The sequence below is a fragment of the Lissotriton helveticus genome, chromosome 2_1 (assembly GCF_964261635.1).
Source record: "Lissotriton helveticus chromosome 2_1, aLisHel1.1, whole genome shotgun sequence".
Classification (NCBI taxonomy): Eukaryota; Metazoa; Chordata; class Amphibia; order Caudata; family Salamandridae; genus Lissotriton; species Lissotriton helveticus.
The window spans coordinates 1,697,760,873-1,697,774,388 of record NC_136059.1 but is presented as its reverse complement, the minus strand read 5'-3'; the positions used below and the strand labels follow the sequence as shown (position 1 = coordinate 1,697,774,388).

Genomic DNA, 13,516 nt, shown 5'->3' with positions numbered 1-13,516 from the left:
CACTCATTTGATTTTGCCAGCTGAATGCCCTATTTGAGTGTTTTGTTAAAACTTCCTACTGCCCCATTGGTTTCTGAGTGATACAGGGCACTATGTTTGCCTGTTATTTCATTACATTGCATAGATACCTTCTTTTCCCAGGAGCAAAACTGAACATCATTGTCAGTTAAAAGGGTGTTTGATGATCCCTAGATGCCCTTTGTGTGCTATGTCAATCAGTATTTTGTGCCTCTGAAAAGGCATCCATCTACTTCTAATAATTCTTCTCTGACCATCCAATATGGCCTCGGCCACTCTTCGTTCTTTTCTACGCAATCCCACCACTGGATTAACAAATCTTGTATTTTTCTTCAAATGGGATCAGTTTCTAACACTTTTTTCCATTTTTCCTTCTCAACCATCCCTTTAGTGATCATACACACATTTTCTTTGTGTAATTCTATATCCTCACTTTTGTAATCACAGACTTTCTCTTCCTTTTCTGTGTCATCAACCAATCGGGACAAGCAATCACTCAATCAGGATTTGTATAGTGCGGCTGCTACACCCGTGAAGGTCTTGTAGCACTGAGGGCTACTGCTGTGAGATTCTGCTGCCTGCTCCTATTGGTTGAAAATCCAGGTCTTGAGGTCCTTCTGAACTGTTGGAGCGATGGAGCTGCCCTGAGGTGTGGGGGGAGGGTGTTCCAGGTCTTACCCGCCAGGTGGGAGGAGGAGTGGCCTCTGCTGTTCACTCGGTGGATGAAATGGGTAGCTGCTAGGGAGAAGGATCTGGAGTGGAGCTCCCTGGGAGGTTGGTTGAAATTCTCTTGTTTGTTGAGGTACGCCGGTCCTTTGTTGAATAGTGCCTTGTTAGCATGGGTGAGCAGCTTCAACTGCCATCTCTTTGCGAATGGGGTATCCGGAATTGAGAGGTGATGTGTGTCTGTCTGGGGGAGATCAAGGATGAGTCTGGCTGCTGTGTTCTTCATGGTCCGGAGTTTCCTCATGAGTTGGGTTGTGATTGCTACGTAGAGAGAGTTGCCGTAGTCAAGTCTCCTAGTAATGACAACAATTTGCTAGAGATTAACGTTAGTAAAACCAAAGCGATGGCAATTTCACCTGCGAATACAAAAAAGATCATATGGTTTATAGAAGGGAAACCACTGGAGACTGTCACTGCATATAAATATCTGGGCGTCTGGATTGATCATAAAGGGAGATGCTCGGTGCATACAACCGAGATGCAGGCAGTGGCTCGTAGTTTAGAGGGGGCCTTCATGAGAATGAAGAACGCTCTGCATTCCCAGGACCTTGTCCCATTGATAAAATTGATCAACGCAAAATTCCTTCCTACAATCTCCTTTGGTGCAATACTCTTTAAAGATAAAATTAACAACTGGCTAGATAGAGCACACTCATCATGCTATCGCCGGGTCTTTCGATTGCCAAATTCGACTTCCCATGCCCAAATCCGGAAAGAATTTTCTTTATCTTCTATGCGTTGGATTATGGGTGAAAGATATGTCTCATACTGTCTGAAAGCGAAACAAGCTAACCGCCATACGCTGAAGAGCTGCATATGGCCCCTGCTTAACAACCCAACTACATCATGGAATAAATACCTGACATTCTGCCTCAAATCCCTCGAAGCGGGGGATATATGGTCCTCTTCCCTGTCCAACGAAACGAAATCGAAGCTTTTAACCAAGCAAGCTAAAATCCTATCAAATCAATCGGACATGCAACATGTTCTTCAGCTTTTTCATGGCACTTGGGCTGCCAAACTATATGCCCCGAAAACTCTTCCATCCTATCTCGCATCAGCAATGAAGCCGTATATATCAAACACCAACTGATGAGATTTTGTTTTGGCTTAATTCCGTTGAAGGCATATAAGTTTGGCCAGGGATACAAGAAAGAAGCCTCTTCTCAGTGCCATTTTTGTAACCAGGAAGAGGAAAGCTTAACCCACATTTTGTGCATCTGCCATTGCCTTCGGGTGCAAAGAATATTCTGGCTGAGACCAATTTGGCTTCTTTTAGGCATCAGGACATGTCAAGAAGCGCTTGAGGCATGTATGAGGGGGGACTCGCCACAGTTGGCGACTCGCTTTGTAAAATTCATCACAGAAATTAACTGCTTGACTCTATCTTCTGATGAAGCCTGAACTTTAACCCCCCTAAGTGACATCCCCTTGGCTCTTTCTGCTTTCCCTTCCCCTTACCCTACCCATCAATTCTACTGTCTCTTTTAACAGACCTGAATACACTTTTTATTTTAATGGCCAATTTAGTATGTGCATATTGCAATGATTTTAAATAATTGTGCAATAATTTTTTTTTACTTTACTTCTAGAAATGAGAGCTTGTGTGATAGTTTACCTTGTGTTGGACAGGAGTCATCTGAAGACCTTCCTGAGCATTGGTAGGGTGAGGAAGCATGCAAATGAGATGGCACTGACCTGCTACTTTATGAATAGCTGCCTGTCGAAGATGATGTACAGTTTGCAGGTGTGTTCGGTGGCTTTGAGGGTCGGGCCCAGCTCAAGTGGCCACCATTTATTGTTCCATAGTTTGTCATTGCCTTTTCCGAAGATGAGAAGTTCTGTCTTATCTGTGTTGAATTTGAGACAGTTATTCATCGAGATGGCCACATCCTTCATGCATCTTTGGAACCTGTCTGTATTGATCGGTGGGACATTTATCAGGCATAGGATGCGTTGGGTGTCGTCGGCATAGGAGATGATATTGAGTCTGTGGCTCCTGACGATGTTGGCCAGGGGTGTCATGTATACTTTGAAGAGGGTTGGGCTGAGGGATGAGCCTCGAGGTACATTGCGGGTGATGTTCTTAGGGAGTAAGGAGTAGGGAGGATGATGATCTTGTATGTCCTTCCTGTGAGGTAGGAAGCAATCCACTTGAGAGTTGCTCCTTGGATTCCGATCTGGTGGAGTCTGTTGATCAGTGTGTGGTGGGATACGGTGTTAAAGGCTGCTGAGAGGTCTAGGAGGATGAGGGTTGCGGTTTTTCTGTGGCCTAGCCACATTCGCATGTCGTCTGTGGCTGCGATTAGAGCTGTCTCTGTGCTGTAGTTTGCTCTAAAGCCGACTTGGGAAGGGTCCAGTAGGGTATGGTTCTCCAGATGTCTGGTTAGCTGAATGTTGATTGCTTTCTCGATGACCTTGGCTAGGAAGGGGAGCAGGGAGATGGGTCGGTATTTTGCAGCGGCTTCACGTCAGCATATTTCCATTTCAGGGGGAAGTGGGCCGTGGTGGTCGAGGAGTTGAGGACCTTTTTGAGTTATTTGATGATGAGTTGATTGCCCAGGTTGAAGGTGTGCAGGGCAGGGGTCTGATGGAGTGAATGGTCTCATGATGGACACCGTTTCCTTCTCATTCAGGGTGTTCCATGAGGTGAGCTGGTGTAGGTGGCTGTCGGCCAGCGTAAGGAGGTTGATGTTCTCCTCAGTGGGTGGTTGAGGTGCGTAGTCTTTGATAGACTGTGTTTATTTTGTTGTGGAGAAAGTCATTAAGCGTGTTGCAGAGGGCTTGCGAGGGTGTGATGGTGTTTTTTCTGTTGCCCACGGGTTGGTAAACTCCTTGACTATGTTGAACAGTTCTTTGTTGGTGTTGGAGCTGTCATTGATGCAGGTGACTAGGGCGGTGTTCTTGGTGTTTTTGAGGATGTGGTGGTAACAGTTGAGAGCGTCTCTGAATTGGTTTCGATCCTCAAGGGTCTTACTGTCACGCCATCTTCTTTCCTTCTGTCTGCAGTCTCGTTTCTGGATTTTAAGGTCTGCCATGGACCAGTTGGGGTGTTGAGTTCATTTCTTTGGGTTGGTGGAATTCCTAGGTGTGACTTTGTCCGCGCTTGCCGTGATCCAGTACGGGAAGTTTTCTCCCCTTGTTCTCGGTCTTCGGTGGTGGTGGGTCTGCTGCAAAGTTACGTGTACCAAGGATATATTCTACGTCAAATGCGTACTCTTGTAGATTAATGACCCATCTTCTAATTCTCCTGGAAATTACTATGTTTGAAAATGGCCCTCTCTGAAGGATCACCCAAACCTCTTGCCTTCCTCCTCCTCCTCTTTTTCTGACTTTCTATTTTGTGGGCTTTAGGACTCTGAGCCCTTTATCATGACTGACCAGTGCTAAAGTGCATGTGCTTCTCCCCTACAAAGTAGCATTGGTGTATACACAATTGGCATATTTAGTTTACTTGTAAGTCCCTTGTAAAGTGGAATTCCATATACCCAAGGCCTGTAACCTAAATACTATTAATGGGCCTGCCACATTGATTGTGCCACCCACACAAATAGTCTTTCAGACCTATTTCAGTACTGCCACTGCAGGGCCGATGTGCATAGTTTACTTCCACATCGGCCTGGCATTTAAAACTACTTGCCAAGCCTTAAACTCCCCTTTTATTACACACAAGTCACCCCTTTGGCCATGCTCTAGGTGGCCCGTAGGGCAGGGTGGTATGTAAGTAAAAGATAGGACATTTACTGTTAAGTTTTGCATGTACTGGTAGTGGTAAAAGCTAAATAAATTTTTCACTACTATGAGGCCTACTCCTCTTATAGGCTAGCATTGGGAATTCCCTAATACACTTTTAAGCTGTAATTTCTGAACAGAAAGGAGTAACTGCATCATGTTTTATATCCTTGGAATGGTAATGATAAATCCTCTTAAATGGTAAAGTTGGATTTAGCATTACTATTTTAGGGTATACAACCTTTACCACGCAACTTTTACCACGACCTACCTTTACCACGCAACTTTTACAACGCAGGACCCTTTACCACGCATACCATTACAACGCAGGTATTTACAACGCAGATACCTTTACAACGCATACCATTACAACGTAAGTATTGGTAAGTATATAATTTTATTTAAAATATTTAAGTTTGGGTTTTGGGTAAATGGGTATTTTTAGGGTTCAGGGTCAGTTTTCAGTTTTTGGGTAAATGGGTATTTTTAGGGTTCAGGGTCAGTTTTCAGTTTTTGGGTAAAGGGGTATTTTTAGGGTTCAGGGTCAGTTTTCAGTTTTTGGGTAAAGGGGTATTTTTAGGGTTCAGGGTCAGTTTTTGGGTAAAGGGGTATTTTTAGGGTTCAGGCTCAGTTTTCAGTTTTGGGTAAAGGGGTATTGTTAGGGTTCAGGGTCAGTTTTCAGTTTTTGGGTAAAGGGGTATTTTTAGGGTTCAGGGTCAGTTTTCAGTTTTTGGGGTACAGGGGTATTTTTAGGGTTCAGGGCTGGGTTTGGGTTTTGGGGTACAGGGGTATTTTTAGGTTTCAGGGTTGGGTTTGGGTTTTGGGGTACAGGGGTATTTTTAGGTTTCAGGGCTGGGTTTGGGTTTTGGGGTTCAGGGGTATTTTTAGGTTTCAGGGCTGGGTTTGGGTTTTGGGGTACAGGGGTATTTTTAACATATATATTTAAAAATTAAAAAATAAATATTAATATAAATAATTAAAATATTAAATATTAAAATAATAATTTATTAATAAAAAAAAATATTATTAATAATTACATTATTTTACCATATTATTTACTTACCTATACTTACGTTGTAATGGTATGCGTTGTAATAGTACCTGCGTTGTAGTGTATTGCGTTGTAAAGGTATTCGTGGTAAAGGGTCCTGCGTTGTAAAAAATGCGTGGTAATGGTCTGCGTGGTAAAAGAATGCGTGGTAACGTCATATATCCCTATTTTAGAAATGCCACTTTTAGCAAGTGGGCATTTCTCTGTTATTGCTGCCTATCTCCAATACACGTCTGGGGTGGGGGACAGCTACACTTTATTCATTCCCTCTAGACAGCCACAAACACAAGAAAGGTAGGTGCGGAAGAAAAATAATCTGCATTCATCTACATTCTGATAGCTCTTCCTGGGCAGGAGAAGTGGGGGAAGCTGACACTGCCTTATACCGGAATAGTCAAAGGCATGTTTCCCACACAAAGGGCTTATTACCTCCTACTGATAGTCTGGAGCCTGGGCTGTAAATAAAGGGCCTGTGTGCACTTCAAAAACCCTTCTTTGAAGTCGCCCCCACTTCAAAGACACAACTGGTATAAGTACCGGGGCTCTGACTCTAGCAAGACAGTACACTAATGGACCTCTGAAGAACTCTGCCAGGAGTAAAGACTGATGTGCCACAAAGATTGCCACTCTGCTTGACTGCTGGTCTGGAAGAACTGCTGTTCTGCTTTGCTGTGCTGTGCTGCCCTGCTGCCTGATGATCTCTGCCCTGCTGATGGCAAAGACTGTACCCATCTCACTTGAACCCAGAGTGACTCCAGGGGCATGCTGGCTTTCCCCCTGTTCTGAAGACTTTCTTTAACCCTGCAACCGCACCTGGACTCTGCAATCTGTGATTCCTGTCCTGCCACGTGGTGCCAATCCAGTCCTTGCTCCTTGAAAGTGATTTTTTTCTGTGCAGAATGATCAAAATTGACTCAGTGATGACTTTGCGCCAATCGGTAATGATGCGTTGCCCTTCGACGCCTACACAGGAGCAGATCGACGACTTTGCTTTGATGGACTGTGTGGCTCGACGATGACAGACGATGTAGCATGACAAAAATGCAGTGCCTGCATCAGAAAGGGATTCATCGACAGCGCCTACATTGCCAGTCTGGATCGGAATCGACACATCGAGCCTTCGATGTTGATGCTCGCTCAATCCAAGGTACTTTTTCAGCAGGACTTGAGTGAGTCCTGTAGCTGACCTCCCCTCCATGGCTGCAGCCTGAACTTTGGATTTTAACCCAGTCCAGTGCAACCTCAAGTAACCCCTAAACACTATTTATTTGTAAGCACTACTTTTTAATTTATTCTTTAAAAATTCATAACTCTAATTCTACTTATTTGATTTTTTGTCGTTTTGGTCTTGTTTTACTTATAGAAATATGTTCAATTTTTCAAAACCTTTATGGAGTCTTTTTGTGGTGTTTTCATTGTGTTACTGTGTGTGTGTTTTGCAAAAATACTTTATACATTGCCTCTTTAGATAAACCTGACTGCTCTGCGCCAATCTACAAGAGGGTGAGCACAGGTTATCTTTTACTGTGTATCTAGCTTACCCTGACTAGAGTGGTGTTTCTTGCTTGGAGAGGGTGCATACCTCTGACTTCCAGTTCTAGCATGCATCCAGCCCTTATTTTAAAATACCTCCTTAATCGGCTTGTAGTCTGTTCTTAACTTGAACACAGTCCCCCAAATAAAGTTCTTACTTTTGTTACACTGCCAATGCTTCTTTTTTAATGACAGAATAGTGTACCTCAGATTGCCCAAGTGCTCTTGAGGCAAATGCAATGGTTTCCTCACCCTTTACACTTTCTTGTAGAAGTACAGCCCCTAGCCCTTTTGCAGTGACATCTGTTGTAATGATATTTTTTTCCCTGGAACAAACTCTTTCAAGTCTGGTGCATTGGTCAGAGCATTCTTGAAATCTTTAAATTCTCTCTCTCACAATGCCCATCCCACTTAAAAGTTACCCTATTTTTCAACAATTTGCGCGTATGGCACGTTTGGCTGGCAAAGTTACTGATGAATTTACTATAAAATTCTATCATTCCCAAAATGGATTTCAGCTCGTCTTTGGTTTTGGGTGCCACTAATTTTTTCATTATGGTGTTAACCAGCTCTGCTTTGGGTTGTACCTCTTCAGAAGTGCATTTATTCCCAATATAGTTTATTTCAGTGCATTGAAGTTTACATTTGTCTTTCCTTACTGTAAGGCCATAATCTTTGAATCTGTCTAAAACTTGCCTAAGTCTTTCAGTATGCTGTGCCTGTTGATTTCTCAAATATCAGAACATTATCCTGATAACAGAACACCCCTGGAATTCCAGACAGTATATTAGACATGGTTTTCTGAAAGACCGCTGCCACCGTTACCAGGCCAAATGGCATGCATTTTAATGTTTACGCCCCCCACTGGTGTGATTAAAGCAGCGAGCGCTTCTGAGTCCGAAGGTACACGGATCTGGCAATAGGCAGATGTTTGATAAAATACTGAGAAGAGTTTTGCTCCAGCTACAGTTGTGATCATCTCTGGTATATTTGGCAAAGGGAACTTATCTTACAGTTTGCTTGGCTTGCCACTACAATGGGTGATAACCATTCAGTTGCTTCCCAAGGTTCTATTACAACTCCAAATATATCCACAATGTTCCGGAAGTAGTTGAAATTCTTCTCTTTATTGTTTCATCGTCAACCTCATTGCGGTCTGTTGCCACTTTGGAAGCTACTAGGAGGGCTATGTTTAAGAGGGGTCTACACCAATCGCAGTGCTTGATGAGACTCAGATCCTTTCCCCTCTTTCAATAATCGACAAGGAATAAGCATAAACAAGTTGCTTAATGATACTTAGTGTTTACAAGACGAATTGTAACAAACAGCGGACTTCGGACCTTTCACGATTGTCTCAAGCTTTGGGCCTATTGCATGGACCTTTTTAAGGATTTATATTATATTCTCGATGACCATATATGACCAGACCTACAAACTTCTCTTTCCCAAATAAGGACGGATATTTCTTATTTTCCTTGTGCCCTGAAGAAGTCCACATGTATGTGAACGAAACGTGTTGGATGAATTATTTTTATACATATTGACGATGCAACAATAAAGAGAATAATTTCGACTACTTCCGGAACATTGTGGATACATTTAGGATTAGAACTAGGATTGTAGAAGTGGTGCACCTCTGTATTCTTTGTACACCTAAGACACAACGTTTCTCAGGTTTCTTGCTACCAGAGCTACTTCTGCATCACGCCATAAAATGTATTTTCCTCCCACTCTTATTACATACAGCTTTTATTGCTGAACATTCCTTACTATTCGCCAAGTGGCCACCCGTTCCACATTTGCAACATTGCCCCTTGAAGACCCTGACACTCCTGCTGTCCTTTGTCATAGAGTATCCTTAACTATTTGTACCCCATTTGTATCATCCCTAACTATTTATACATGTTCCTTACTATTGGTGTCTTACTTAATTTCTTTGACACATTTCATCATGTACTTTACTTGTTTTGCCACAATCACAGCATCTCCCAAGGGAAGATTATCTTTTAGCCAAAGTTCCGCCTGTTTCCTTTCCATTTTAAAATTCAACAACAATTTGTCCCTGATGCGTTTGCCATTTGTGGCTTCAAACTTATATGAGGCTGCCAATTTACGAAACTCAGACAAAAGATTATTGTACTATTTCTCTTTCCTTTTTTGAGAGTTTCCCAAAATGATAACGCTCCATAATTATACTGATCCTAAGAAGGAAATGATAATCTAATTTCTTTATCCTTATTTTGTATTCATGTAACCCCCTGGACCCATCTGCACTCAGATCAGGTAAACACTCTAGAATTTCTTATCCCTCTGCTCCGAAACAATGTTGTAGCAGTACTATCTTCCTCTCTAGACTCAAAACAGGCCCATGCACTATGGAATAATTATTAAATACTTTTTCCATCTATTCAACTTCAATGGTGGTTCCCCAGGGGGAGGTCAAAAGAAGGGGTGAGGAGTAACATTCTGCATACTCTTTTCTTTTTCCGATGTCACATAAAATATCCTCCAACCCACTTTCTCCAACCCCTCTACCCTAACAACCAAATTGACGCTTAGGACTTGCAGTATATGGCAAAGCAAAATGTAATCACATGATGAGTTTCTGTTCTCTTTTATCACTGCTGGCATATGTGTGTTTTTACTCAACTGCCTCCAGGTGGTGCTAGGTCTGTTTCGACAGGAAAAGACTCGGAAGCCCAGAATCAATGAGGAGGGGAAAACCTTGCAAGCCTGACACACAATGTGACAAACGCCGGGCAGTACTTGGCGTACCACAGAAAGTCTTTGCAAGACTCCTTGCAGATATTCCTCCCTCCGGTCTCCCACTGAACCCCATGGAAACAAGGATGCTGCTTGCACTTGGGAAGGCAGACTTTAGGAAGGTCAGCGGTCCTACTGGAGTGAGACCCTAATTCATGTTCTTGAGAGCTGAATTCTCTTCATTGTGCTTAGAGCGAGGTGTGTTAATGGTGGTGAATTGTCATGTTGAGCGAGCACCCCTCACAACAGTTCATTGCTGCTTGAGCACAGCAACACTCATGCTCACATCAGTTTGTAGTCGCTTATATGATCAATTCTCATGCTCAGTACACACCCCCAGTGAGCAAGGAATGCCACAGGTGGTGAATTTAATGCTCAGCATGCACCCCTCGTGCTCACAACAGTTTGTTGTTGCATGTATGCGGCATCACAAACGCTCCCATCAGTTCGCAGCCGCTTAAGTTCGGCGGTACAAAAGGAGGGGATCCCTCATGTACAGTGTGCACCCTCATCGGAAATCTGCACACCCTTCATGCTGATGTTGGAAGTGGAGAGCGGCGTCAGATAGTCATTTCTCTTTCTAATTGTGCACATGCTACGTGCTTGGCAGAGGTTGAAAGCACTGCATCCTCTGGCACACAGTTTGTTTCCCAAGCCAATAATTCAAGGGGATAAAAGGACTCACATCGGGATGACTGTTAAGTCATCACAGCGACTGCCGCCAGTAGGCAATTATTCACTGCTCAGGCTCACAGCCAGCGACCATCGGCAAAAGTACTCACTGTGTATCACCGTTAGTTTGATGCAATGATCCTGGACTCAATTGTGTAACCAGGATCCCTCCCTGAAAACCCATCAGTTCCTGAGAGTGGTCACACTCCATCTTCGTTCTGCATCAAGTGCGTGTTGAGGTGTACCTGGACATATAATGTCCTTGTTGACAGTGTTCAATGCACGATAAAAGAATTGCACAATAAGCAGAGTAGAGAGTGAAGAAAAGCAAGGTGTATTCCATATACCTCAGCCACAGACTGCCAACTGCCAGTTCAGCAGTGCACAGGCTCCTTACTCTATGTTCTAGAACTTCATGAATGCAAGGTTACACTTTCCTAGTCTCATATACAATGTTCTGGTATCTCCTACAATGTAAGTGACATAGGTGACGGACAGATAACACAGAGACACAAATCCACCGCCTGTCACTGAGATTAAATGACTGCTGTAGAGAGACTTCCTGTGTATACAGCCCACATTCTTCAACACACATTGAGTGCCACAGAGACATTACTAGGCATCATACAGCAGCCTCTGTCATCATTAACAGTAACCAAGTGGCGAGTTGCAGGGCTCCTGACCTGCAGTCTACCTGACCTACACCTTATGGTGCACTTCATCAGTGACGATCAGTTTCATAAGGTTACCAAACCTTCCTGGGTACAAGTACTGTCAACGCAATAGTGTTACGCCGTGGACCGGGTCATGGCCCGTGGCACCTCCCGCCACACCACCTCGGCCCATAACACAGTCCGCTGCACTTATTTCTGGACACTGGGCATGCTGCATTTCAGTGTGGCGGCCCGCCGTTTCTTTTCTCGGTGCAAAGATGCACCCTGCACTGCTTCTCTTTGCTCTTGGGGCACGCCACCAGTGTAGGCGGCAGCCTGCTTGCAGCAATACCTCCCTGAAAGCCCCTGATCTCAGAAGTTAAGCAGGGTTGGGCCTGGTTAGTACCTGGATGGGAGACCGCCTGGGAGTACCAGGTGCTGTAGACTTACCTGAATTCTGCATTACTATGTGTTGCCTGCAGTGCTGGTTTAGGGGCTATTTTTTCGTGTTTCTTCCTCCCATAATTTCTCTGTTTGGTTCCCAGAATGCCTTGTGTACTGTTTTTTTCTTCACCATTCCAAGATAGAGGTTTTCTAATATTTTTCCTTTTTTTCCCAAACCAAGATGGTGGTTCTCCTTTTCCTCTTGAGTCACTTCCTGTTCTTGGGTATATAAGAGGCTGGAATTCACATTTTTCTTGAATTGCAACACTCTTCACTCCTGTTGGTGTGTCTTTGCTCCTGTTGGTGTATCTTCCCTCCTGTTGGTGTCTCTTCACTCCTGTTGATATCCATTCGCTTCTGTTGGTGACACTTTGATCCAGTTTGCTACTTCATTGATGTGGGTTCCTTTTTCTGCAATTCTCCTCTTCATTCCAAGTCTGTCGTCACCTTGCTGACTATCCTCCTTGACGTGTCCTGTAACCTGGATTCTGGAGTCACCGCTTCCAAAAGAGGTATTTCCTTCAGGGTTTTTTCTTCTCAGGGACTCCTTTGGGATGGAACTGTCTGCCCTGACGTTGTATTGTCACCAGCACCATTGCTATCAGAAAGGGTCGCCCCTACCTCGGATAGACCAGAACCCTTCAGACCCAGAACCGTGAAACATCTCACACCTAAAGGTTAGAAGAAAGTGTGCCGAACCTGATAAATAGTTGTGTCTCCCTACAGTCTATTCGCCTCTGGTAATTCCCTTTTCATGTTTTTCATTAAAGCTACGTTCTTCAGGTGAGCCAAGACATATTCTCCCAAATGGACCAAAAGCAAATAAGGATTAACTTCTCCCACACAATTTCTTAGATAGGTAGGTAGCAAATTCCCCCATTATTTCTCATCATATACCCACCATTCCATATTAATTCAACATGCATCCAGCCCCAGTTACTTTCCAAATGCCCCCTCAAGAGCTGGTTACTATCTACATTACAAATGAATCAGATTCCTAATCATGCTCATGGATGGACCCAGAACACACCCTAAATAACAAGTTAACAGAATAAATCATTTCTAGCCTCAGTAAACCCTAACAACCTTAACGTCGATTCTCACTGTATACGCCTCTTGAACTTTCCTGACATACACCTACCAAAAACTATAATGTCCTTTACAGTAAAGACAAAACTTTCTGTTTCTGTCCTGAAGAGAAACGAATGATTACCAAAATGTTACTCACATTACCTGTAAATGCCACAATGCTCTAACACAATAAAAACTTGATACGAAATTAAATAATCCTATCCTCATGCCAGAAACTCACCTAAAACCTCTCCCACTCTCACCCTGAGACTTCCACATAAGCTGATAAGAACAATGTCTTAACTCTCTCAAACTTTACGTCTTGCTCTTAATGCTGCTGCTTCACCTTTATCACACCCACAAACTCCGGCATTTTCTTATACCTAAATTTCATCATATATCGAGTTGATGCACCAACAACAACCGCACAATACACAGCCAAAATAAAGCACCTTATACCCAGAAAAACTAATTTCAGTAACAAATTCACCACTTGCATTTCCGACATACTATTTAATGGTTTTCATTATTACTTTTATTACTTTCAGTTGAGCCAAGCTACTCATTTTTAAGTTCGGTCCATCATATTCAGAGAGACAACTGGAGTCTGGATTTTCATTGATAATTGATGCTCTGACCTGGAACTAGTATTTAGGGGACACAGGACTTTTATTGGAGAGTAATTTTCATCCAAACAAGTAATTCATTGTCTTCCAGCAATTTCACACATTTTACAAATGTTATCAAATCAAAGCAATTGTGTACGAAAAGCAATTGTGTATGGAAATGGTAAATACATTAACGTCTATGTCCAGCAAGGTTGAAGTGCACTTATAAAGATTACTGCTCTTTT

General features: G+C 43.2%; 1 pseudogene; it reads left to right on the top strand.

Annotated features, from left to right (window-relative positions):
- Window positions 1-11,486: 11,486 nt before the first annotated feature.
- On the top strand, window positions 11,487-11,595 carry LOC144820421 (5S ribosomal RNA; annotated as a pseudogene).
- The last annotated feature ends 1,921 nt before the right edge of the window (window positions 11,596-13,516 follow it).